The sequence below is a fragment of the Protopterus annectens genome, chromosome 16.part0 (assembly GCF_019279795.1).
Source record: "Protopterus annectens isolate FY-2018-M chromosome 16.part0, PAN1.0, whole genome shotgun sequence".
Lineage (NCBI taxonomy): Eukaryota > Metazoa > Chordata > Ceratodontiformes > Protopteridae > Protopterus > Protopterus annectens.
This window is the reverse complement of record NC_056750.1, coordinates 525,799,415-525,827,301: the sequence shown is the minus strand read 5'-3', so window position 1 is coordinate 525,827,301 and position 27,887 is coordinate 525,799,415. Positions and strand designations below refer to the sequence as shown.

Here is a 27,887-nt window from a genome sequence, read left to right as displayed (position 1 = left end):
AGATTATTTGTCTAGGTCTATGAATTTTATAAATAAATATAATGCATTTTCTCCACATTTCTAAAATATCATTGGGATTTTTTGTTACAAGATACTGCTGTTAATACAGCACTTCCAAAAATATTTCTATTTCACCATAAATGTACTAAGAACTTTGATAATTTTTTTTAGCGCAGAGTCACAAAAGGAATCCTGCATTCATTCTGCATACATTTTAACCACAGGGTTTCTTGTGGTGTATGTACACCTGTTGGAATATAATTTGTTTATAGTAAGGAAGTAAGCATTGCAATTAGAGGGCATTATAGCTGTAATACTTACCGTCTGATTTATGCACTAAAATGTCCCTAAAGTCTTGTCAAATGCATTGCAGACGCGGAGCAGTTGAGGCAGCTATCAAATCATAATTGGGATTTTAATTTTTGAAATGCATAATTGAGTTAATAAAAACTGCTACACTCACAACAGCACTCTGGGATTAACCTACTGCCATCTTGTTGGTCAGCACTGCCCCCCCCCCATTTAGAGAAGTCTGCTTGACTAAAGCTATTTGTTCATAGGTTCATAGGTTGGTACTAGGCTATCAGCCCTAGCGCCTATACAAGCCTAGCCATAACAATTCCCTGGCTATTTCTTCCCACATTATTTACTTTCCTGGACCCCCGTCTAGCAGGGCGATTGACGTGATCCCTGGGGTGAATTTGTAAGACAGGGTGTGAATAGTACATAGTAGGTGTCATATATAGTGCAGTTAATGACCATATTCCTTTCATTCTGTTCTTGTAAAATCAAGACAAAAACATCCTGAAACAATGCATGGACTGCTTGATATATTATTTATTAATGTACAAGTGTACAGATTTAGGACTGGTTTAAATAAAATCTTTCAACATTCCTCAGTTACAGAGATTTCATCTCATGATTAACACTGGATGGTCTGCAAGCATGGTGCTGTTATAAAACTAGTTGTACATGAAACTGCCCTAAAGTATAGTGAGAGTCAAAAAGCTGGTGATTTCTGGAGTTTTAACTGGATGCATAGTCAGATGTTAAGATGGAGACAGAAAAGTGTTTGGGCTGTAAACAAACTGCTAAATTCACACCGTATTTGACAAGAGATACCTGGCTAAAATTTAGCTAGACATTTTATTTCTTAGTTATTGTAAAAGAGGGAATTGGCATACTTATTATTTTGTTCTATTTTTGTATCCCAACCATTCCTTTGTCCTTGTGTTCTCTTGTTTCCTGCTCAAGGCTCATCACTTTGCTGTTTATTACCTGTTCTATGCATGAACAGGGTGATTTCCATATGGTAGTGTCTAGGGAGCATTGCACTGCAGATTAGGTAACATCTTTCTCTGTTCCAGCTTCTCTCCCAAATTGCATGTCTGATGATATCATCTTACATGCTGCTTTATATGGCATCAGATATCTGATTATGCCCCCTCCTCCCATGATAGTAGTCACCAGGAAGCTGGCCTTGGCCTTTTATAGGAAATGAAATTGCTTTTGGAACACTTTGTCCCTCCAGAAAAGGCTGTTGGTTGTAGTCTCTCCGTCCTACTCTTTACAGTCAGCTGTGCATCCTCCAGGTTCTAAAGAGAACTCGATCACTATTATCACAATCTGGACCTCTTCTACTTCATCAGTTGCAGGTCCAAAGAGGTAAAATTATACTGAAGTAGAGGTGCAACTGCACAAAGAGTGAGCTCCTGAGGAAGGATGCAGAACTGAAGTTCCACAGCATTCTCTCACGCTCTCTCTCTCTCCCTCCCTCTGTCTTTTTTCCTCTGGTAATAGACTTTCTTATTGTTTCTTTCAGCTTTTCCCGGTTAGGGGTCACCACAGCAGAACTCCGGTCCGCTAATGACTGGCAGTAGTTTTTACATGCCGAGTTGCCAGCCCTGACACACAACCTTCAACGAAGGTACGCCCATTCATGCATGTCTCCACACAGAAGATGCTCTAGCTGAGAATCGAACAGGACAACATCTTATTGTGAGGCGACAAATCTACCGCAGCACCACCACCGCAGTTCTGGCTTGCTAATTTTGCATGTGCTTGCACACACAAGCAAGTGTGTGCTCCCACCCTGGACACACAAATGGGACTGTTGAACAGTTTCTGGTTATATCATGATTTGCACAGAAAGTGAGGCACCGATATTTCTGGGATTAAGTTAAGGTCATGTAGTTATTTTTAACGTGTATACATACTACCTGCTATTCCCTTTTCTATTTGGGTATAACACTCAATAAACTGGTGACAAATCTCAACAGAATAAGGGATAAATCCAGAAATAATCAGGGACACTTAAAATATTAGTACTATGAACTTGAGACATATACGGAATAAGAGAATGTGAAATTATATACATTACAACTGTAATTTTTATTTTTTAAACAAGAAACATCTTTATTAAATTATCAGTTATGACATAGGCAATCATATAGTTATATTAAAGAAAGCAAACCATATTGACATACTCTCATCTGCAAGCATTTTACATGACAAACCATACTAACATAATCCTATTTACAAACAGTATACATCATGTATAATCTACCCAATTGTTGTCAGTCAAATATTAAATCGATCATTCAAGTCCTGCATTCTTTTAGATCTCATTCCTCCCCTGTATATGGTGTTCTCACAATTGCCATTTTTCCTATGTAATTTGCTCCTATCCTTTTTAAAGATCCTAAATCCAGTTATTTTATCTCTGTTACTGTATTCATTTTTCTAATACACTTTGTTTAGACTTTGATTTCCATTTTCTAGTAATTGATTTTTGGCAGCCACCTCAATTAGACTCAGCAAGGCCTTACTGTGTCTAGAGAATTCCAATTCTCTGTCCTAGCTCAGAAAAATAATTTCCCTAGTTACACCAATTTGGTCGCCCAGTTCTTCCAACAGAGTAATCTGAAGGGAATCTGTAAAGTCTGCCAACTCATTACACTCCCAGAAATGTTCCCATTTACCTCTTTCTTCCCCATCACACCTCCAACATTTGTTGTCTACCTGAGGAAAACTTCTCTGGAGTCTACTTGGGCTATAAAAAATATCACTGTAAGCATTTCCAAGCAAAAATCCTAAATCTTCTAGATATCTTTTACAAATTTAGGAGACATACATATATCCCCCGTTGTTTCTTTGTGAATGTACTATCCAGTCTCTCTTCCCAATCCTTTCTAACCTCCATTGATTTTATATGCTCTACTAATTATTCTTTTTAGTGGCAGATTTTTTCTAGATTTTAATAAAAACTCTACCAGTGTTGGTCTTTCATTTAGGATGACGCTATTTCTTTCCCTTCAGCTATACTCTATCTGTCCTTGATAGGGAAGGCAATCTGTAGCCAGCAGTCCAAATAAATTCTTGTCAGCTTCCCATTCTATTACCTTTCCATCTCTAGTTATTTACTCCCAGTACCTTGGTTCCTTGACACGTTTTCTCCAATAAATTCCAGTCCCCTCTTGCCTATTATCTGTATTCCTAATTGCAGTCATGCCTATTGGCAGAATCTCCTGTCCTTTCTCGTGTTGACTTTGTTCTTAGAATACTTTCTGTTATTTTATGAATATAATATTCTGTGTGATTATCATTATTCTCCTTAAATAGGTACATCCAAAATGTCAGTCTTTCCTTGATTCTTGAACTTTCCCTTGTTTCATCATCATCCCTTTCTACTTTCTAGCATTCTGCTTGTGCTGTGTATAGGAACCCTAATTGTGTACCTCTGAAATTCCTCTTCACATCGGGTAATCCCAATCCGCATTGTTCTATTAGATGTATCCGCTTATCCCACTTGATTCTTGCCATATTCCCCACTCAGATAAAATCCTTCAGCTCTTTATTAATTGCTATCCACAGCTTCTCCCTCTGTTTAATAAAAATATTCCTGACCTGTGTATGACTAGGTTCTATATTAAATAAACGAACGCTTAAAATGTTGAGTATGACAAGATCGACACAATTTAAGCGAACGCTTATTTAATCGACCGCTCAAATGATCTAAATTATGAGTTTTGAAACATTATGTTTGGCCAACATGAAGCATGGTACATCTGACGTAAGTCCGTAACACAATCAAAATAAATGTTAGAACTACACGCGTGCAGATATGTAAGTTTAAGTTAAAGTTACAGGTTGTGCTCACAGATGAAAGTACATATAACGCTACATTTTGCAAATCAAAGACATTTGATAGTAATTTACAATGCACTAATTGCAAAGATAGTATAAAAGAAACACACCTCATTAGTTAACATGGTGGTTTAAATTAGTGGAACATTATGGCTAACACAAAATGTTTTTCACCAGGTGTCGTAGGAGAGTACTACGAGTGTGTTAAGTCTCAGAAAGGCAGAGATATGCTTAATATAGATGGGTATTTGTACACCTTAGAAAAGGTAATGAAAGATCACAGGTACTGGTGTTGTAAGGATAAATTAAAAGAGTGTTGTAAGGGGCATGCAGTGACTAAAAGAGAAATGGACGGTGAAGTACTATTAAAATGCACAGGGCATCATCATGCCTCTGATGCTTGTGATGTTGAAAGATATATTGCCTGTGATAAATTAAAAGAAACAGCTCGTACATGTTGGGATACCCCTGCTTTAGTTGTAGATGACATTTGTGCATCTACATCTACAGAGTATACAGCCTCACTTCCAACAAGGCGATCAATGTTACAGCAAGTAAACAGGGTCCGCCGTTCTGCAGTGCGAAGTTATGTCACTGCTAGTAGCACTTTAGATACTGTAAACCCAAGTGAATGTACCCTAAAAGGAGGTAAATTTCTGCAGAAAAGAAAGACTGACCTTGCAAACAAGATACACATTTTAGTATTTTCGACTGTTGAAAACCTCAGGGATTTAAGTAAATCCCCTATGTGGTTGATGGATGGTGTGTTTTTAACAAGAGGTAGATTGTGTAGACAACTATATAGCATTGATGCACTTATTACAGTTGGCGAAAGTACAAAGTGTGTACTATTAGTATTCTGCTTGATGTCAAAGAAATCCTTCAAATGCTACAATTTTATGTGGGACTGTCTCAATAAGTTGTTAAGAGAGGCTAATGTGAATGTTTCAGTTAGATTTATTTTAACTGACTTTGAGATGGCAGCAATTCGTAGCATAAAACAAAACTTTCCTGGTGTACATTCAAAGGGTTGTCTGTTCCATTTTGCTCAAGCTATCTGGAGAAAGTTACAAAGTTTAGGATTAGCAACATTGTATGGAAGGTCTGTGATGTGTCAAATAAACGTAAAAAAGCTGATCGCTTTGTCATTTTTAGCAGTAGATAATGTAGTAACAGCGTTTTTACAGTTGAGTGAATGTTTTCCTAATGAGGGTAAACAGTTACTTTCCTACTTCTCAGATACATATGTCATGGGTCGGCCTAGAAAGCAAAATACTAGGTTACCTGCTATTTCCAGATTCCCTCCTGTGTTCAGTATTGCGTTCTGGAATGTATCTGAATTGAATGCACTTTGTCTACCTCTAACGCAAAATGAGGTTGAGGGATGGCATAGACGCATTTGATGTTTACTTGGACGGTGTATTGCTGATATCTCGTCTTTGTTATCTCTACTTGTTAGAGAGCAGAACAGGGTAAATGAGACTAGACTCCGTTTACAGTCTGATTCTCCTCCATCTCCTAAAAAAAGGAAAACAATTTTGAAATGTGAAAGACTGCAGCAGGTACTACAGCATAAAGATCAGTACACTACACAGGAGTTTCTTCGGGCTGTTGCAATTCTTCTGAAAGTGTAACGCTAACTCTAATGTTCACCATCGAGCACACTTTGGGATAATGTCATGGTTTATTACTACATAATTTATGTTTAATGTTTTGCACAGTGGATATTTCACATTTAGGGTGTGTATAGTGGTAGGATAGCTTCTTAGGTAGTTGATAGATTTATAATGTAGGTAGTCACTTTACACGTTTATTTTTGTTTAATGCGTTGTAACCTGTTACGTCACTCGGGTGAAGGTGTTGGCCAAACAAAATCATTCGATATTTTGATTTTCGGTAAGTTTGTGTTTCAGTTAAATAAGCGTTCGCTTAAATTGTTTCGATCTTGTCATACTCAACATTTTAAGCATTTGTTTATTTAATATAGACCATATGACTAAAGGGCCAAAAAAATTTTTAACTGCTTGTATCTTACTGTCCATATAACAGAGCTTCCAATTTCTCTGCTTTTGTATTTTCTTTTGCTTAGTCTCTTCCCACATATCCTCCGCTGCCACACCAGAATAATTTTTAATCCATACTCCTAAACAGTTCATTTTATCATGTCCCCATAAATATGGATATTGCTGAACCAATTATTGTTTGGGTACATAATTTACCACTCTTGCCTTTGTTTTAGCTTCATTATTATATCCCAAAAAGACGTGAAATTGTCTCAAAATGTTCCACAACAACATAATGTCCTTTTTTGGTTTTGTCAGGTATAAAATAGTATTATCAGTAAATTGAGCCAGTTTTTCTTGACTACCATACCAGTTATATCCCTGAATTTCTGAGTCCCTTATTTTCTTTGCCAGTGGTTCTAAATATAATGCAAAAAACAAAAGGGAAAGAGTACACCCCTGCCTGATTCCTCTATTCAAGCCAAAATTATCAGAGAAAATCCCATTCACTTTAATTTTCGGCTCCTATCCCTCATATATCCTCCTAACCAACCTTATAATTTTATTAGGAAATGCAGATGCTTCCATTGTCCTGCTCATAAAGTCCCAGCTTTTTGTGTAAAATATTTTCTCCACCTCAAGACCCACCAACAACAGTGATATTTTCTTAATTTTGCTTTGTTTGGATTGTCAGTGCTTTGTTAATGTTATCAAATGTTTGCTTCCCCTGCACAAAACCACATTGATCCATATCTATCAACTTTGGTATCACTTTTGTCATTGTTTTAGCCATTATAGACATAAATACTTTATAATCATGATTTATTATTAAACTGGGTCTATGAAGCTGGATCTGATGAATCTTTACCATCTTTAGGTATTAAAGCTACCACCACATTTTCCAGGATGTTGGTACTTCTCCTCCTCTTATAATACTGTTAAACAAAACATTCCAGATCTTTATCAGTTTTTTTTCCCTCCTAGCTTCAAAACATCCACAGGAATATCATTTATTCCTGGGGACTTTCCTGTAGATTGGTTATATATCATTTTTATCTCATCTCCTCATATCCTGTTAGTAATTGAGCTGCTCTACCTCTAACCTTGGCATATTTAATTCTTCCTTAAACATTTCTATTTGTACCTTTTCTTGATTTCTATATTTTTCTCCTTTATACAGCCTTTAATAGAATTTTCGAAATATTTCTAATACCGCTAGAAGATTTCTTTTTACCTTCCTTTGTTATAGGCTGTCTAAGCTTGGCAACAGCCTTTTTTACTTTCTGTTGCCTGAGTTTTTGTGCTCAAGATTTATTAACAAAAAACAATTGCTTAACTGCACTCTTTCTAAACTCATGCATATTATCGAGGTAATCCCTTATTTTCCATTTAGCATTCGGCAGCTGCTTGTCTTCTTGTTCTGTGAGAGTCCCCAATTCTGCAATACTTTAAAATTTGTCTGTCCCTCTAAATAATTCTTGTTAGTTCTTAACCATTTTTCTTATTTGTACCCTATTTTTAAACTACACTTTAATTTTATCCTGCTTCCGTAGCTATATTTTCAGAAGAAATTTCTATCTTTTCTATAATATTTCTGGAATAATTTCCATTATCCATTCATTAAATTCCTCTGTTTTCAACAGATAGGTGGGAAAGTGTCAATGTCTCATTTTTATTTTATTACCATGTGTTTTAATTTAGTTATTATTGGTGAATCATCTGAAATAGTTATTGTGCGTGTATCAAGACCTTCAGTTAAATGCATATGTTCCTATTTAATGTAAATTCTGTCTGGCCTAGCCCAATTTTTGTATCTTTGGGAATATGTAAATTCACTTCGAACTCCTAGTACTGAATTCACATCTTCCATACAAAATATTGTTCTAAATTTCTTCAAAAGTCTACTCTATTTTGTTATACTATCCCGTCTGCCCCCAGACACATTTTCACTGCTGCAAATCAAATCCTAGTCTCCAGTTAAAGGAATATTCCTTGCTGAAAGCTGATTATTTCTCCCAGAATTTTCTTAAGCTCCATTATAGTAGTTTTAGGTGGAATACAAGTACATGCCAATGTAATCCTCCTCCCTTGTCAGCAGCCCCTTAGTACTACAAATCTACTATTATTGTCTTTTTTTATCCTCTTCTATCACTATTGGAGCTCCTGTTTTCATTTGTCCCAGGTATTCTGGTGAATAACCATTTTGGAAACCTTTCTTTATCAAATTCATATGTTAGTTTTCTCAAAGTGTATCTGTTGTAGCATAGCTGTTTGTACTCTACGTTTTTAATATAGTTCACTACTTTTTCTTTTTTGTATTTATCTGAGACACCATTAACATTTGAAGACATTACAGAAAGCATCATTGTTTCAAAAAGTTATTATTCCCACCTTTAATGTATAACAGCTTTTTTATTAAATGTCTAGTTTCAGCTTTTGTCTTAAATGGAGACACTATTTGACAGGTGGAACTTTTACACAGTTGCTTCATGTCATATCCATTTTAGTCTGTCGCACCTTTGCAAAACTTTTTGCTTTATTGAACGATCTCAAAAAAAAAAAAAAAAACCCTAAAACATATTGACATAATACTAACACACAAAACTATGTACATCTTCAAGTATTGAAGTTTTACCCTCTTAATAGGAACAAATGTCCTAAACTGACAGCTACACTCACAGCCTTGAGTTAACTTAAGCTAAAGGTTATCCATACTAAAACACATAGTGCTGTCTGGTTTTGTCTTATCTTTATTGCTGTCCCAGCTAGAAAAACACTTGAGTGTTTTAAGAGAACATTATCTCCTAGCTAATTTCTCTCTATCAGATCATTTCCATGGAGACATGAAGACCAGATATAGAATTGCTACTAAGCATACATTTCTTTGCTAGAAAAAAGGCCTTATAATATTCAGTATTCTTTTTCATTTACTTGTTTTCTGTTAAAATATGTTACTAGATCAAGCTAAGGGCCTTAATCCAGTCATCGCCCCTGCAAGAATGAGAAAAAACACATTATTTTCTTTTCTTTTGTCATGCTCTTTTAACCAGACTTTTTTTTTTTTTTTACATTCCAGCGCCTATATTTCTTAAAAATGAACAAGGAGAAAGAGAGAAGGGAGAAAGGAGAAAAAAACAAAACAGGAGCACATGTTTGCAATAGTATCAGTGGCATAGCTAGAGTTTCTGCTGCCCGAGGCTGTCTTTTAGTTTGCTGCCCCTCCCCCCTCACATAATCATAGTCAAATGGGATCCTCAGTGTTCCTTATAGTTAAAAATCACATGCCCTATCATCTATTCCAATTTACATGTCTCACACAACCTTGTATTTTACAATTACCTTTATAGACAATTTTTCTAACAATAATCTCAACAAATGATTGTCACATTCATACATTTAAATAATTTTTGCCTTTGTTTTATCACCATATTTATCTCTCATCTAATGGTTATAATGCGTAAACAAAACACCCTCTCTCATTATCTTACTATACCACGTTTTCCTTTTCCTGTGAACTTCAGCACTTACTTCCAGTTTTATTTCTACCTATTTTATATAACACTTTACTTATTAGTTTGTCTTCTTCATGCATTATCTTTATATCTCCTCACCTAAAACACACACACACACACATATATGTATATGTATATATATATATATATATATATATATATATATATATATATATACGGGAGCACTACAGAATCCTGAAAGCCCAAAATCTCGAAAGTTCAAAATACTGAAAACTCAAAATGCTGAAAAAACACAGGATATCAACACTTACTATATTCCAGCAGAGCTTGCCCCCTGCTTATACTTGGAGAAGAGTAATATGGTTTGTGTTTTATTTGTTTCTTTATGTACTTGTCTGGAATATAGTAAATGTTGGTATCCTGTGTGTTTTGTAAAGCATCTCTTCATTGCTGAATTGTCACACCTTGTTTAGTATATCATATTAATATATTTATCTCTTTCATTTTGAAATGTATTCTTTCTTCCCCCAAACCCATATTTTTATTTAATTGAAATCCTGCTTTTTACAACTATTTATTCATTTCTATAATCTTCTGTCACATCCATGCCTAATCAGTTTGATCAGAAAGTCAACTGCATACAATAAAAACAAAGGTACATTCATTCTATGCATTATTCCCACCCTTGCATTACTCCATTTACTTAACAATTTCCTATTATTGCATCAATTACCAGAAAAAATGTCCTCATCTGACATGTTTCACCCCCTTTTCTAGCTTTCTAAACCAGCCATTCTTTCAGTCAGTCTAACCTATATGTTTTCATACAGTGATTTTAATACTCTCATAATCATGTCCCATATGCTATACTTTTTCATTATTTGCCAAGTATGAAAAATGATTGACATTATAAAACATTAGCCACATGACCACACCAACTTCCCTCATCACTTTGCCTTGCTATAATACCTAATGTTTCTTTCATCATTGCCAATATCTACTTATGTTCTTTGAACATCAGAAACTCATTCAAGCAAAGCCTCCACCATTACCTTCGGAAATCACTTTTTTAACAATTTCATAACCATTTTATAATCACAACCATCCCGTCAACATTATGGGTTTCCAATGTCTTATATTTTTCCTGTTTCCTTTTTCAAGTGTTTTTTATAACCCCATTTTATACCTTTGCTTTTTACTTTTCTGTTATTTTATAAAAAGCATAACTTATACCATTTCATACTGCTGCAGACTTTTCACATATTGCCATTATAACATCTGCACATCCCTCCTTTTTATTTCTTTCCCCGATCTTCATAACTATATATTTTATAGCTGTTTTATAATTTAGTTTTTGCTACTTTTTCCATTGATGTTTGTTGATCTAACCTACTTTGCCACTATTTTCAACATTTCACCTTGCTTATATCTCACTCCTTTTCATTCCCTATCAAGCTAAGTCCTTTGTACTTTACATCTTTTCTCAAGAATATCACTGTCTTCCTTCAAATCTTTCAAGAAGAAAAAAATCTATATATTACATTGTTGATTCATAACTCATTTCCGTTGTGTATCTCTCTTATTACTAGTAAATATTTCTTTATTTTCTTCTAGAAAATGCCCATACTGATGTAATAAAATGTTACACCCTTTCTAGTGTCTCTCTTTACCTCCACATACATCATTCAACATGTCAATTACAAGGTCATCTTGACTTAAGGTCTTCATACCGAATTGTTTTTTTCATTTCTCAGTAACTCAGATTGCTCATATCTCCTTTAACTCTCTTAATTCCTTTCCTTTCTTAGAGAACCTCATTTTTACCAGCTATAGCCCATACAGATTGAAGATTTGTAAAAGTTACTTACTTTATTCCCCATTATCCTTTCTTTACTACAATTTTCATTTTTTATTTAAATATTCTACCAATAAAGAATAGTCAAACCATAAATTGCTATCCTCTCCAAATTTTCTGCAAATTAATTTTTAACTTTTTACTGAATGTCCAAATTCTCCACACTAACATCTCCTTTTGCCACAGTTTTGATTCAAATGTAATATACCACACACACACACACACACACACACACACACTATAAAATTCACTTGGTGAAGTAACAACATGAGCAAAAATTCCCCTTACTTGGTGAAGAACACATGTTGGCAGCAATAACTGCTTGCGCAGATGGAAAGGATGAACAGGATGTCTGTGTGACAGTTCACGCACAGACTTGATGCGGACCATTCCTGAAGAAGAATACCCTTAAAAATTTGTTTTAACCCCAAAACTGCCACCCCTCTTGCCCTCTCCCCCCAGCTATGCCACTGAATAGTATCCACGTTACACTTAAAACAACTGAGAAAACATTCCTTTGTGACATGCAAAAAAAATCATACACTATAAAAGTAGTACTATTAAGAAAAAAAATATTTTACTTAGTTCGCTTTCTTCTTCCTCTTCCCCTCCTATGTATTTTTCCGAACATTAATGACATGTAATAGGGCATATACTTTAGAGACCCCATAAGTCCAACAAAGACAAAATAATCCAATATTTCCAGGTTTTCTTGTTTTGTCATATTTCACAAATTTAATTATTGTTTTGTAATCCCACATTTGTCAGTTTCTAATTTACTATTTTTATTCCTGTTCATCTCCTTGATCCTGTCTCTGTTTCATTTCAAATGTACTCTTGAGTCTTATAGCCAACTCTCTCATGCTCCCTTCCTTATCTCCAAGATTTTCTGTTGAAACATTGGAAAAAGGTTTCACTGGCACAGTCTCTATGTGGTCTTTATTACCAGAAGAACAAGAAGCAGAATTTCCTCTTGTTTTGCAGCTCACTTTTTGTTGGGCAAACTTTTGTATTTACCCCTTAACATGTACTTCTTCAAAAATGATTTTCTCCCTCCAGAAATAATGTTTTGAAGATAGCTGGGTACATTAGTTTGACTCTCATGCCTACTTCTCAACATTCTGAGTGGAATACATTTACTACTTTTCTTCCTGGTGTACAATGAGTAATCATTCTCCACAAATACTCTGCTGTCTCACGCTTTTAGTAATTTGTCCTCCTGCCACAGTTTTGTCAGAATCAACTCATTCTGCTGGTAGGATTGCATTTTTACTATTAAATGTCTAGATTGCTTTCTCATAGCCAAGTTTGGAGCATACACACAATGTGTCATTTTAGTTAACTCCTGCTGTGGAATGTCAGCCTAGTTACTTATTTGTGTTTTCATAAAATTAATACAGTTTGTTCCTTCTAGTTTCTCTGGTACAGCAGAAAATCTCAGGTTGTCTCTATGTGCTGTGCCCGGTAATTCCAATATTTTTTGAAACATCTCTTCTTGAGCAGTCTCATATTTGGCCAGCTTATTCTTCATTTCTCCCTCTTATTTTTGCAGTTTTATTACCTCATCTGAATATCTGTTTAAAGCTTCTTCCATTTTTTCAGCCTTTTGTTGTTTGAATTGATATACTCCATCAGTATTACTCAGTATTACATTTATTTTAACTACGTCTGTATGCAATTGTCTTATGCCTTCCTCTAGGTTACTGCAAGTCATGTCTGGACCTTGCAGTTCTTTTTGCCGAACAGCTGCAGTACTTTTCCCAACAGTGTTTTTTCTTCAGAAAAAATGCCCCTGTGGATCCAAAATCGTAAAATAAAGGATTTTAATAACAAGATTGAGTGTTTTCTTCTCTCTAAGAAGACTTCATCAGAATAACCATGAAACCAATCATAAATTATTTTGTACTATGTTTCAATTGACTTGATAGTCTCTCTGACCATCTTTATAGATGAAAATCCTTATTAAAGATTCCTGCATCTTCCTGGAACATTTAAAGTATAGTATTTGGAAGAAAGAACTGATATTCTTGAATATTGATGTCACAGATTTATTTTCTTTTACACCCAAATATGAAGAATTGGAATTATTTCATGAAACCCTTACAACTCATTCCTCTATCTAATGATAAAGTATCATTAGTAGTAGAACTTGTGTCCCTTACTTTGGAAAATAATTATATATTTTTTGAGGAGAGTTCTTCCAACAGATAAGGGATGTAGCAATAGGCGCAGGCTGCACCCTGACTTATGCCAACATAGTCCTACTTGGATGGGAAAAGATATGTGCTTAATGGTGGATATTCAAAGAATCTCCACCTCTGTCTGAGATAATTTTTTGGATGACATCTTTATTTTAATGGATGGTACAGAGACAGAGATCCATTCTTTTGTGGAATATCTGAACAGTACCACAGAATTTTTAAAATTTACCTATAGGTAGAACAGTGCGAGTATTAATTACTTAGATACTCTTATTTCTCATTCAGCCAGTGGATTTAAAAGAGACATTCTGTAATGGATGTTTACATTTTACAAGCAACTACCCCTAAATTCAAAAGAAAAACTTAGTTAAAGGTCAGGCAATAAAAACAGCAAGAATGTCCTCACAACATGAGGAAGTATGGCATGAACTAGTCAAACCAAAAGAAATGTTTTAAGTATGAGGTTGCCCACGAATTTAGTCAACGGTCTGATGAAAGAAGTTTTTGCTGAATGGGGGGGGGCAAGTACAAGCCCCTATTGGGTCTCGATTTAGATAAATCATCCAATGAAAAACAGGAAGCTAAATACAGAAAAGCATAACACAATCAATTTTCTAATGAGATAAGGGAAATAATAAGAAGTAACTGGATCATTTTTAGAGATGTGTATAGCAAGGTGGGGGCTGAACCCATGTTCATTAACAAAACTGGGAAACACTTTAAACAGTTTTTTGAAAATAAAATACCAGAATTACACCCTTGATTTGTGGTACTTCATCCTGTGGAAGCTGTAAACAGTGTGCATATATTGTTAAGACAAAAAACCTGGTGGCAGACAACATCCTTAAAAGTAGAATAATATTTTACAAAGAAAATTGTTCCACCTCTAGAGTGTTATATTTGGCTGTATGTGACAAATGCCCAACATATTATGTTGGCAAAAGAGTGTGCATTTACGGCATACATTTATGAACATCTGCATGATACGACTGACAAGCCGGAGAACAATGCCCAAACACACTACCAGCTATAATGGTTTCAAAAAATCCTCCTTTGGTATCTTGGAGAAAATAACTTTAATGGCAGAATTGGAGACTGGAAGGGGTGGCTGTGCAGTAGATAAATTATGTGGCAACTTAGATTATGTGCTACTCTCCCCGCAAGGCTTAACGATTATATTTCTATAGCATCAGTTTTGAATATGAAGGCTGAAAAATTATAACTTGTTTTATTTATCTGCATTCTTTAACTAAAATATGTCTTATTTACTTGAGTAATAAGTAGACTTACAATGTTATATGTATTTTTAACATCCAGTATATTTAAAAAAATGTAAATGATTCAAAGTTTTTAATTATCCAATAGAAATGCTGGAAGCATAGTATAAAATAATTGATGGTTGGTTTCACTATTATTCTAATGAAGTCTCCTTAGAGGGATGAAAGCACTTAATTTTCTTATTAAAATCCTTGATTTTACCATGTTATTTATTTATTTTATTCATTTGCAGTTTGTTTGCCAGGATAGTCCAATTGGGCCACAAGGAGCCCATTTTCAATGGAGTCCTGGGGAGAAAAGCTCCAGAAAAATACAAATACATAGTACAAATTGAAAATGTATATTACAGATTATCTCATAGGAATACAAAGTAAATATAATAAGAAAAGGTTAACAATGATAGAATACATCAGTACAGTTTGTAACATAGCAATAAAAAAATAATTTTTTTTTTTTTTTTTTTTTTTTTTTTTTTTACACAAAAGCAGCAGCATAGGGTAACTGTTAAGTAGTTAGTCAAATAGTTCAACAGAGCTGTGGAACTATAGGAGGCAGTGATGGTGCATTTAGTTCTAGGAGATTAGGAAGTGGTATTAGAAGGATTGGGTAGGATGGGAACAGGAGCACTTCCATTGTGAAGTTAGGTGTGAGTGCAGCAAGGTTTTAAATGAGGAGAGACTGCTGGTGATGCGGATAGGAGATGGTAGAGAATTCCAGAGGCGTGCAAGAGAGAAGGACATTAGGTGATTTCCAACTGGACATGTGGGTTTGTGCAATTTAATTAGTTTTGGGGAATTAGATCTTAGAAGTCATTCTGGTTCATACATTTCAAAGGTAATGGCTATGGAGAGACAAAGAGAGGGGTTGTAAATGAGTTTATGTGCTTGGATGAGTTTGGTATAAGTGAGGAGGTTAGGTAGCTCATGCCAGTTTAGTTGGTGAAGAGAATTACAATGGTGAGAAATTTCTCTGTGACCTGCTGTAAATTTTGATATCTTGTTATAGCAAGAGAAGAGTTTTGTTTTGAGGGAGGACTGCAGGTGCACCATATAGGAGGGATGGGATGAGATAAGTTTTGGCTAGTATGAGCCTAGTGGAAGGAGAGATATAACAATTATGGCGGTATAGCATACTTAGTTTTTTGTGGATCCTTAGTGTTGTTTTTTCCTGCATCGGTATTGGTTTATACTAATCATGTTGCACCATTTCTACAGTTTAGTGTGTTTTTCTTCACCTTTTGTGGCTGATTTTCCTTCAGGTCCTCTGTATTTCATTTTTCCTGCCATCGAGGCAGTGGAGTTACTAGGCAGTTTCTGAAATTTTCCCAGAAACACAAAAGTCCACTGGCCTTCTCTGCTGAGTTTCTGTTTTCACACTGAGATAGCTAGAATTAAGTTGTTACTCATTGTACAGCCAATATTGTAAGTCGACAACTCTTATTATTGATATTAGTTATTAAATGTAATTCGCCACATTTTCTCCAAAGTCACCAGTTTTAGGAGGGATTAAGAGAGACAGAGCTAAAATTTGAGTCAGACTCAGGGACAGTCATACAGCTATACAGATTTTTGCTTCATATTTTTTATCCATTTTCCATAAAATTGTAGTTTTCTGGGAAATCATTGAAGATAGTAATCAGAAAGTAATGGCAGACATTTGAGTTTCAGACTTCATACCCTTCAGAAAATTAATGGTAATGCAAAATGTGTTATTCTATTAACTTTTTAAGTTTGTAAGAGCAGTATTTAAAAATTGTCCCTATTTTTAGTTCTTAGTCCTCCATTATTTATGGCTTTGTCCAGATCTCTTACTGCAAGAGGTTGAGAGGTATGGGAACAGTTGAGAGGAAATCATCATGACGAAACATATTGTTTCCAAACTACAGCACAACGCAGTAAGTATGACTTGGATCCTTCTAGTCTTTTGCCATAATTGCAGAAAATACATAAACATTTAGAGAATTAATTTTCTAACTATTTGAAGGCTAGAAAAACTATGGACAGCTTATCTGGTGCCTAAGTGGATGAATTTTCTGGAGTAAAAGTGAGGAAGCAGCTATGCAAATGCTGTTTCTGTAAAGCAAGCAGTATGATTTGGCATTCAAAGAAGGTTACTCAATTATCTCATGTAAGAGGCTTTACCTTTGCGCCTCTAAAGTCAATGCACTTTAGGAAATAAGCATCTTCTCATGCGGCACAACTTCAGTTTTCATATAAGTGAGGTTTTTGCATTTTTGTTCATGAGACATTTGTCCTTACACAACTCTGTGACAAAGAAGCATCCTAGTTAGTTGTAAAAGAACACTATAACTTAATAAATTCAGTCATAATTTCTGTTAACCCACAAGTAAGATACATTTACAGAACCTCCTGAACCTGATTGACTTCTTCGAATCAGTCTCCAGAGCTGTGGACGAGGGTAAGGCGGTCCACACAGCCTATCCGGACCTAGCCAAGGCTTTAGACACCATCCGTCACTCTGAAATCATAGATAAACTTACTAAACTGGGCATAAATCCCTACATCACTCGATGGGTTGCCAACTGGCTTACTGACAGAACCCAGACTGTAAAAGTAGCCAACTCCAAATCCAGCTCCAGACAAGTGGAGTGCCTCAGGGTTCAGTCCTGGGACCACTCTTGTTTGGCATCTACTTCTCTGAAGTACAGACCAACACGAAGAGACTCTAGCTAACAAAGTTCGCAGGTGACTGCAAAGTGGGAGCCATTATTGAATGCCCAAATTATGTGGATATTCAACAAAAGGGTCTTACAGAAACAGATGCTTGATGCCAGAGTCATAGGCTCAAGCTTAATGCCAAGAAATGTATAGTTATCCCCTTTTGGAAAAACCATGTACCCATGAATTACCACATAGGTGGCAGTACACTAAACACCAAAAGTGTGATGAGAGACTTAGGGACACAGGTGGACAGTGGTCTCACCTTCGATAACCACATTGCCACAACAGTCAGGAAATCCTTCTATGTGGCACACCTCATCACTAAGGGCTTTTCATCCAGAAAAAAGGAGGTCATTGTCCCACTGTACTCATCCCTCATTAGACCCATTATAGAGTACAATGCTCCGTTTGGTATGTACCTCACAATACATCTGCAACAACTGGAAAGGCCACAGAAATACCTCACTAATAGAATCACAGGCCTAATGCAGATGCCCTATGCTGACCATCTGAAAAAATCCAGCTGTACTCTGTGGCATATTGTCTACTCAGAGGCAATATCTGCTTAACATACAAGGTCATGTCAAACCCTGAGCTGTTGGACATGCTCCACTTAAAGAAATCCCAGTCACTCAGAGCCACGCGCACCAAGGATCTAAACCTTGTCATCACATTGAACAAAACATGCTGGAGGGATAGGTTCCTGACCCAGAGACTCCCCATACTGTGGAATAGATTTCCAGTATATGTCAAGCAGAGCACCTCCTTGGCCCTCTTCAATAGGAACCTTGACGATTGGATGGGAGACAGGAAATTCACCCCGGGATCACTTCAATCACCCTGCTAGACAGGGGTCCAGGGAAATAAATATTGTGGGAAGAAATATCCAGGGAATTGTTATGGCTAGGCTTGTATAGGCCCTAGGGCCGATAGCCTAGTACCAACCTATGAGATATGTGATAGTTTGGCATCTTGACAACCTTTAATGTTGATAACCAACTACCTTCTTAAAGCTGTATGTGAAAGTACCTCAGAAATGGTGCAGTCTAAAATGTAAACTATTACTTAGAGGGCATCACAGATGATTTTGTAGCATAGAGTCAGAGTCACCAAACATGCTTGCTATGTGTGACACTTATTCACAAGTTAAGTTAGCTAAGAGTTTTGGAAAGACTGATAGTTGCAAAACTGTCAGAAAGCGAGTTCTTTTTCATAAATTGGGAAGGGATATAGTTTGAGCAACAGAGTCACTTAAGCAAAACCCATCTGACAAAAGCAATTCATTGCTTTGGCAATGAGCTTTTTTTTTTTTAACATGAAATGGAGCACAGCCCCCCCCCCCCCCAATACTCACACACACACACTACTTAGTCACATAATTAATAAAACTACCTCAGAGGTCAAAGAACCTCATTCTAAGTTTTAAAATATTTCAACACTCACATCTGATGAAGACGTTTGACGCATTGAGCTTCAGTAAAACAAAACTGGCCTGATCAGAAGAATATTTGGAGTCACGTGGTACTTCGTGGTATATACAATATATGAATAGATTTATCTTAAAGCTAGATAACTGTCACAGATCTCAATGTTCATTGTCCGCAGCAGTGGAAATAAGGTCAGCAATGAGCAGTGTAACTTCAGATTCTAGTATGGCTCATTGACTATTATGACTGCTGCTTCAGATAAATTTTTGCCCTGGGCACCAGGTAACATTAGCACAGTTCAGGTATCAAAGCTGGTTCTGACTCCACGTTAAGTAGTGTTTTTATCCAAAGCCACAAAAACTCTTTGACTCCTTCCTTGTTTTTCTTTGCACTGCATGTTTCACTTATTAAAAATAGCTTGAAGTTCTGCTTGATGCTATCAGTGATTTTTTTTTTTTATTCTGATATATTTAGTCTCTCACTCTTCTAACAGACATTAGAGTGACTGACTTTTCTGCTTCTGAGAAACCAGTTTAAAAATGTTTACTACAGCATTTCAACTGTATGTAAAGTCCTGCTTAGTGAACTAATATCTTACCACGGATATTGTGTGGTTTATATTTCTGTTACTTGTTATCGTTGCAGAATTGTTTGTAAATGACAAGTATTTTAACTCCAATTTAACAACTTGAAATCATTCGAGCCTTTAAGTGTATTATATTAGTGGGGTGCCTGGTGGCAGTAGGAAGGAATCTAGCTAGTTACAATCATGTCTTACTGGCATATATATATATATATTTTAGAAAGTTACACTGTAGTCTTCTACAAATATATGAATACTAAGTGTATAGTGTTTGGAAAGTAGATATGCAACTTTATACAAATCTACTTTACATTTAATATCGCAATAAGATCAAACATGCTGTTGCTTAAGACAGAATTCTGGACATGCTGAGTTACATCAAACAAGTCAGTTAATGCTTAGCAAAGATCTCCTACATTTCTTTGAACATTGTTTCATATTATATGCTTGTCAGCAATAACATGTCCCTGGTTCAGTAGTGTAGAATAGTGTGTGTGTGTGTGTGTGTGTGTGTGTGTGTGTGTGTGTGTGTGTGTGTGTGTGTGTGTGTGTGTATGTATGTATGTATGTGTGTGTGTGTGTGTGTAGTACCTTTATGAAGCATTTCAAGGTCGGCCCATGCATGTACATAGCAAGCAAGTGCTAGCTTCAGTGCCATTTTGAGAGTGCAGTCAGAGTGTGAGTATGTATGATTGTAATCGCTAGTTTGTTTATACGTTTATCTAAGTTAAAGTTATTAAGCCTCAATCCTGATGTGTTAGTACATAGTAAAGCTGCTGGAACAGAATCCACAAAGATATGTCAATTTTATCCTGACTGGAAGAGTGACATGGTGTCAGAACCGAGATTCCAGAGACTGCTTTTCAGAGCTACAAGGTGCAGAGGTAACAGTAAAGGTAAACTAAGAGAAATGAGCATGAAAAAGGACCAGAAATGAACCATAGGTAATGAAAACTTGCACAAACAATTTATTTTATAAAAGAGATAAACCGGAACATTGCAAGGGCACAAACTGCATTATTAAACAAGCGAGAGGCACAAAAGGTTTATTAAACAAAATGTTTAAAATTAAGATATTTGATAAAACAATTAGCAGAAAAGCACATAAAGGGTTCAGAGTTACTTCAAAATTGCAAAACGAGCATGTTTAAAGCAAAACGGGCGTGTTTAGAGTAAAAAGAGCACAAGAAAAGTATAATGGTCATGGAAAAAGATTAAACGAGAAAAAAACTAATATAATAAGAGCAAAAAGAGCACATTAAGCATAAATAAAGCAAGGCGATGCATGCTTTTTTGCAAAGTACTGTGTTGTGGCATAACTACTATTTTGCATTGTATTCAAGGCATAACTAGAATTACTCAAAGTATCTCAGTGTGTGTAAAAGTGCTTATAGTGTGTGCTTATTGCTGTGCATATGTTCTGAAGAGTTTATTTGTGTGCAAATAACTATTTCATGAAGTTCAGTCAAAATACAGCCATTTCAAAAAGGTTCTTGTGCTGGGTGTGTCTGTTTGCAAAGTGCCACCATTACAGAGTGTTTTATTGCAGTGTAGAGAGTTATTTAGCAAGGTACAGCCATTTTGGGAAAGTTTCAATGTGCTGTGCACCTATTATTTGCAAAGTGCAGTTACTTTGAAATGTTTCTATGCAATTTATTTGCACAGTGCAGTTATTTTGAAATGTGTATTACACTAAGAGGTGATTTTTATAGTACAGTGATTCCAAGAGTATTACAGTGCCTGAGAGACTTATTTCACAAAGTTCAGTTATTCAGAGGCATATTGTGCTATTGAGCATGTTTATAAATACTGGCATGAATTTCTGGCATATATATATATATATATATATATATATATATATATATATATATATATATATATGTGTGTGTGTATGTGTGTGTGTGTATGTTCATGCATACTTGCAAAAGCCTTTTCTGGTATGTGTTAATATGACAGACAAATTTTAAAAACGATCACCATTGGTGTTTGATGAGAATATTGCAGAGAACTGGAGAATATTTGAGCAAAAGTACGATATTTTTATGCAAGCAGCTTATTCTGATAAACATGCATGCACCAGGGCATTCATTTTGCTAATCTTAGCTGGGTCAAAGGCCATTGAAAGAGAGAGTTCATTTGTGTATGCACTAGAAGTATATGAGGGAGAAGGTGAAAACCATCATATTGTTGTACAAGGTGAATCAAGGGAAGACTCCAAGTGTTTAAAGTGCAAATTCAGGGAAATGTGTAACCCCTAGATAGATATTACATTAGAGAGGCATTTGTTTTACACAATAGATAAAACCCAGGGGAAACTTTTGCAGTTTATATAATTGACCTGAGAAACAAAGCTAAAACATGTCAGTTTGGTGACTTAAAAGATGAGTTGATAAAGGACAGGCTTGTGTGTGGTATTAATAGTGCTGCAGTGAGACAGATTTTGCTTTGTGACAATGATTTAACTCTGAGCAAAGCTATTGAGATTTGTAAGATCCATGAGGTTACAGAAAGGCACACAAGTATGCTTACGAGTGATAAAAGCATGGTTTCAGAAGTCTTTAGAGCAGATGTAGACAGCATGCAACACGTGGCTAGCAGAAGCAGGCCTAATCTCTTGGCACCTGCAACCCCTGCAAGTTTTCCTGGGAGTCCCTGTAGTTTTCTAGCAAGTTCTAAGAAAAGGACATGCTTAGTGCAGTAGAAGGGTGAGTCAGCAAAACCCAAATCCAGCTTTATTAACTGTCACAATTATGGGTGCCAATCATGCATCTAAAAGGGAAAAATGCATAGCATTTGATCAGCGATGCTCCAAGTGTAAAAAATGGAACCATTTTCAAAAGTTTTTCAAATGAAGTACACCTCGCACAGTTATAATGGAGGGTTACTCTTAAAAGCAATTTGATCATATAGAGAGTTGCAATTCTGCTTTTATGTAGATGGTGTATCAGTAATTGGTGAAAAGGTTGATGCGGTAGATTTGTTGGCAAAGAATGAAATGTTTTGTACTGTCCAGAGCAGTGGTAAATTCACAAAGCTTAAGGTAGACACTGGCTCAAGGTGTAATGTTATGCCAGCAGATACATTTGCTAAGGTGAGAACTAATGAACAACTCATTGTGGCTAGTTGTGCAAAACTTGTTGCTTATGGAGTTGCAGAAATTCAGACCAAAGGCTCAGTAGTGCTTTCATGTTATTTGGCTAGGAACTGTTACAGTTAGTTATTCTATGCAGTCCGAAGACCTGTGCAGTCATCATTGGGTCTCAGAGATGGTTTGAGAATGAATTTGCTTTCTTTTACCAAAGAAGTTCATCATATAAGTGCATATCCTAACTGAAGTTTTTTCCCCAGAGTATACTGATGTTTTTGATGACAAAGTGGGTAAACTTCCAGATGTGTATTCTATGAAGTTAAACCCAGAAGTCAGTCCAGTGGTCTGACCAGCAAGAAAAGTTCGGACAGCTATGGGTAGCTATGCAGAAGAAAGTTAAAGCTCAACTGGATAAAATGGTGCAGCAAGGTGTAATTTGTTCAGTTACAGAACCATCTGAATGAGTGTTGACCATGGTAGCAGTCCACAAAAAAGGCTCAGATGAAATGAGAGTATGTATTGACCCAAGAGATTTAAACAAAGCATTAAAGAGACCGCATCATCGAATGTGTACAGTTGAACTCATAGCCATAATATCAAATGCCACTGTTTTTTCTGTCTTAGATGCTAAAAGTTCATTTTGGCAATTGATGCTTAATTGCAAATCCTCATTACTGTCTACTTTCAGTACTCCATTTGGCAGATATAGATTCCTTAGGATGCCATTTGGAATAAATTCTGCAAGTGAAGTCTTTCACTGTGCAGTGGAGAAAATTTTTTCAGGTTATCCTTGTGCCATAGTAGTAGATAATTTGTTGGTTGGAGGCAATGGTGAAAAAAAGCATGACAGAAACCGTAAGGAAGTTCTAGACAGAGTACATGAAGTGAACTTAAAGCTCAATCCTCTGAAATGTAAATTCAGACTACTAGAAGGTACATTTGTAGGTCATTTATTCACTAGCACTGACTTGCGACCAGACCCATCCAAACAAGCAATTATTCTTGAGATGCCAGCTCCAGATAATGTTCAGGCTCTACAGCATTTTCTTGGCATGGACAACTATTTAGGCAAGTTTATACCAAATTTCAGTGAGTTGACAGCACCCTTGAGAGAGCTGACGTGCAAAAATGTTATATTGTCTTTGTTGGAATAGCACCAGAAGCCATTTGAAGACCTTAAGCAGAAAATTGACATCCCACCTACATTAAGATACTATGATGTCAATAAACCAGTAACTCTTTCCTGTGATGCTTCAAAATTTACTCTTGGCGTCATTATTTTTTAAGAAGGCAGACTGGTAGCCTTTGCATCTAGAACTTTTACCCAAACTGAAATGCAATATGATCAAATTGAGAAAGAACTTTTGGCAATAGTATTTGCTTGTTCAAAGTTTCATGATTGTCTATGTTCAAGCTATTCAGATTGAAACTGATCACCAACCTCTAGTTACTATTCTGAAGAAGTCTATGCATTCAGATCCAGTGAAATTATAAAGAATGATGTTCAAATTGCAAAAGCACAACTTCAAAATGATCTATACAAAAAGTAAACTTCTTTATCTATCTGAGACCTTATCGAAATCACCCAGAAATGCAATGTAACAGCTTAATGTAGACAATTTTGACTTTGACATCATGGAAGTGCATAATTTGTCTACCATGAGACATGTTGAGCTGAGAGATCATACAAAGACCGATCCAATTTTGCAAAAGCTCAACCACTACATTAATGTTGCATGGCAGTCAAAGCAATCTAGTGTACCACCTGAAGTCCAAACTTATTTGCCTTACAGAGAACAATCACCATTACCTAGTGTTAGTAGACTCTAATTTGAACTGGTTTGAGATTGATTTGCTACCTAATCTAACTTCCACTGCTGTTATCACCAAGTTGACATGTCATTGTTCAGTCCATTGTAGTCAGCACAGTCATTTCTGGCAATTGCACTCAATTTACTAGGTAGTTGTTTCACAAATTTGTAAAAGAATGGGACTTTGTACATGTTACCAGTAGTCCAGAATATCCACAGTTGAATGGACTAGCTGAATGTGCAGTACAGAGTGCAAAGCAATTACTTGAGAGGTCAAAGAGTGATAATACCGATGTCTTTTGAATTTACTCAATCTCAGAAACATACCCCATGACAATATACTTGGCTTGCCTGCTCAGAGACTTCTATCCAGTCAAACCAGAACAACATTGCCTACTAGTTCCATTTTGTTGAGGTCTAAAGCTAAGAACAACAAGACATTTAGAGCCCAATTATTCAGAAAGCATTCTTTCCAGAAGTCCAGCTATGATAAATTGAGCAGATTACTTTATCCATTGAAAGAAGGGGGAACAGTGAGAATACAAATGGCAAAAGGTTTTGACTGGATTGGTCAAGTAACAGGTATGTTTACCAAGCCAAGATTCTACTTCGTAGAATGTGAGTATGTGGAGTACAGTAGACATCGCAGACATCTTCTTGTACCAGAATCAATATCCCAGCATAGTTCCTGTGATACAAACTTTAGATCTCAGAGTAATCTAGATAATGTTCCTATTGCCGAACTTGTCTTGATTTTTACTTCCATTCCTGATATTCCTAAGGCTGAACATTCAACAGAGACCATCCCAGTTGCTAGATCTGATTCTAATTTCTATGCCACATGATTTTGTCATATTTCCAGACCTAGTGTGAAATACACAGCAACCTGGACATAATAGTTTATACATATTTAGTTCTGTATAATTGCATGACAAAGAATTATTTGTATTGATTGCATGTCAGTTGATGTCGTCAATATTGCATGACAGATGTCTCAGAGGGAGGATGTAGTATAGTGTGTTTAATACCTTTAAGAAGCATTTCAAGGTCAGTGCATGCATATAAATAGCAAGCACGTGCTAGCTTCAGTGCCATTTTGAGAGTGCATTCAGAGAGTGAGCATGTATGAGTGTAATAGCTAGTTTGTTTATAACTTTATCTAAGCTAAAGTTAATAAGCCTCAATCCTGATATGTTTGTACATAATAAAGCTGGTTGAACAGAACCCACGAAGACTCGTCTATTTTATCCTGCCTGAACGAGTGACAACTAGCTTTCAGAATGATTTATAAATACATACATTCATGCCTAAAATCAGTTATAGTATCATTTTGCACAATATCAGTCTACAGCCATCCTGGAATTTGGTGCAGAAGTTGTCTAGTAGTTGGTGCAGATGGTTAAGGCTGTGATCCCCAGTTCCTGTAGTACAGAGTTTGATTCCCTTAGCCCTCGTTTGCTTACTAAAATTATCTTGAGCAAGTCACCTAACCCTTCATTGCAACTAGAAACTGGGAATTTGGCTAGGCCCCTGAAAGGTACCCTGGACTGTAAGCTTTGTAACTACCTATGGACTAATAACAGAAGTTCCATCTACTATTAAAAAATACACTAGACAGTTTACAATTAAACACTGCTTCAACTTAGTTGGCTGTGTGGTGTAAATGGGGTAAAGAAGCCCTGCCTAGTGATAATTTGCTTAAGTTACTTAATGGACAAAATAAATTTTGTTATTCTGTAAAGTTTTATTTATTTATTTATTTTTGTCAGAAGGTGATAGAATTGTTATTTTCAGTTATGTTTTGTATATTATTTAAAAATGTTGAGGATTCTGCCAGAATTGCTAGCAATGCTTATTATTTCATCTAACGTGGTTGTTATATTCCCCAGAATTTCCACTGGGAAAACTATTCCATTAATGTTGAATCTTTTCTCTATTTCATCTGACAGAGTTAGTTTGCTGAATAGCATAACCACCTGTCATTACCATGTCCCTTTGTGCTCCTTTTATTATTTCCTTAAATTAGTGCCAATGGGACCAGTAGATCATTGCATAGAACAAGTTTACATTATTCACCCCTGAATTAAAGCCCTGGAGACCTGCAGGCTCTTATGCAATCACTATGTTTGTTTTATTTATTTTTAAATTGGTAGCCTGGGGATCAATACGTACAGGCATGTGTATGAGTTTATTATCACATAATTGTGTGGTATGTAAGATTTCAGCACTGTTTACAGTACTTTGTTAGTAAAGCAGTAAGGCACAAGTTTTGTTGTATTTTAAACTGTTGACCTTTTATCACTTAATTACAGTGCTGAGATAGTTTGTTCTTTTTTAATAAAATAGTCAGTTTGTCAGGAGTCAAACAGAATTCCTGAAGTCCCCAATTATTTTTCTTGTCAGTTAACTGGTAATTTGGACTACAAGTAGAAGCTAGGTGAATCCATTTAACCAAACTGTTTTTTGAGATATAAGAGGTATTACATCAGAAATACCAGACAAATAATTAATATATTTATAATATGTAAAACAAGTATCAACAGAGGGTGACACTTGCCTTTAATCAGTGTAAACTCAGAAGGCTTGTAGGTTCTTTCTCATTTATAATATGTAAAACAAGTATCAGCAGAGGGTGACACTTGCCTTTAATCAATGTAAAATCAAAAGGCTTTGTAGGTTCCTTCCCTTAGCATCTTGAATTCATGTTCCAATACTGACACTGTACTGCAGGTGGGTGATAGAGCATGCAGCACTACTGAGGTGCTGTCCTTTGAATGAGACATTACACTCAGGTCCCATCTACCTGATTTTGTGGTAGTTCAGAAGGATGTAAAGGATAGTATGGCAGTTATAAAAATAATTACTTATTGTATCCATTTATTTTGGCAGATATTTGACTCCATTCTTATAAATTAAGGATATCAAGCATGGGCATGTTCAGCAAGAAAACAGAAGAGGTTCTTCACATTTTAGCAGAATTCCTGCTTTTGATAACCTTTCATTAACTTCTATTTTATTGATCACTTGTAGAGCTAGGAGCATTGTATCATTATCACAATATAGTACTTAAGCATGAAAAAACAAAATTAAATATCTATTTGGTTTACAGAAGCCATTTATCAGCATTTTCTTAGCAGTCTAAGTAATACATTTGAACAGTATCGTTTACTGTGTCAATTCATGTAGGAAATAAAACTGAAATTTAATTGAACTAAAGTAGCAGTATGATATCAAAGTTAAGATGATTAGCTGTAAGGCTGCATACTACTGAAATTATTTTGACACCTACAACCTTCTGTTGCTTACTGTGTGACCCTCAGAAAGTTCAATGATCATCGTCA

The 27,887-nt window shown here is 35.8% G+C and overlaps 1 protein-coding gene across 2 annotated transcripts in view; it reads left to right on the top strand.

Annotated features, from left to right (window-relative positions):
• Window positions 1-27,887, top strand: part of LAMC3 (laminin subunit gamma 3) — a 4,228,426-nt gene that overhangs the window by 471,869 nt on the left and 3,728,670 nt on the right. The window lies entirely within an intron of this gene.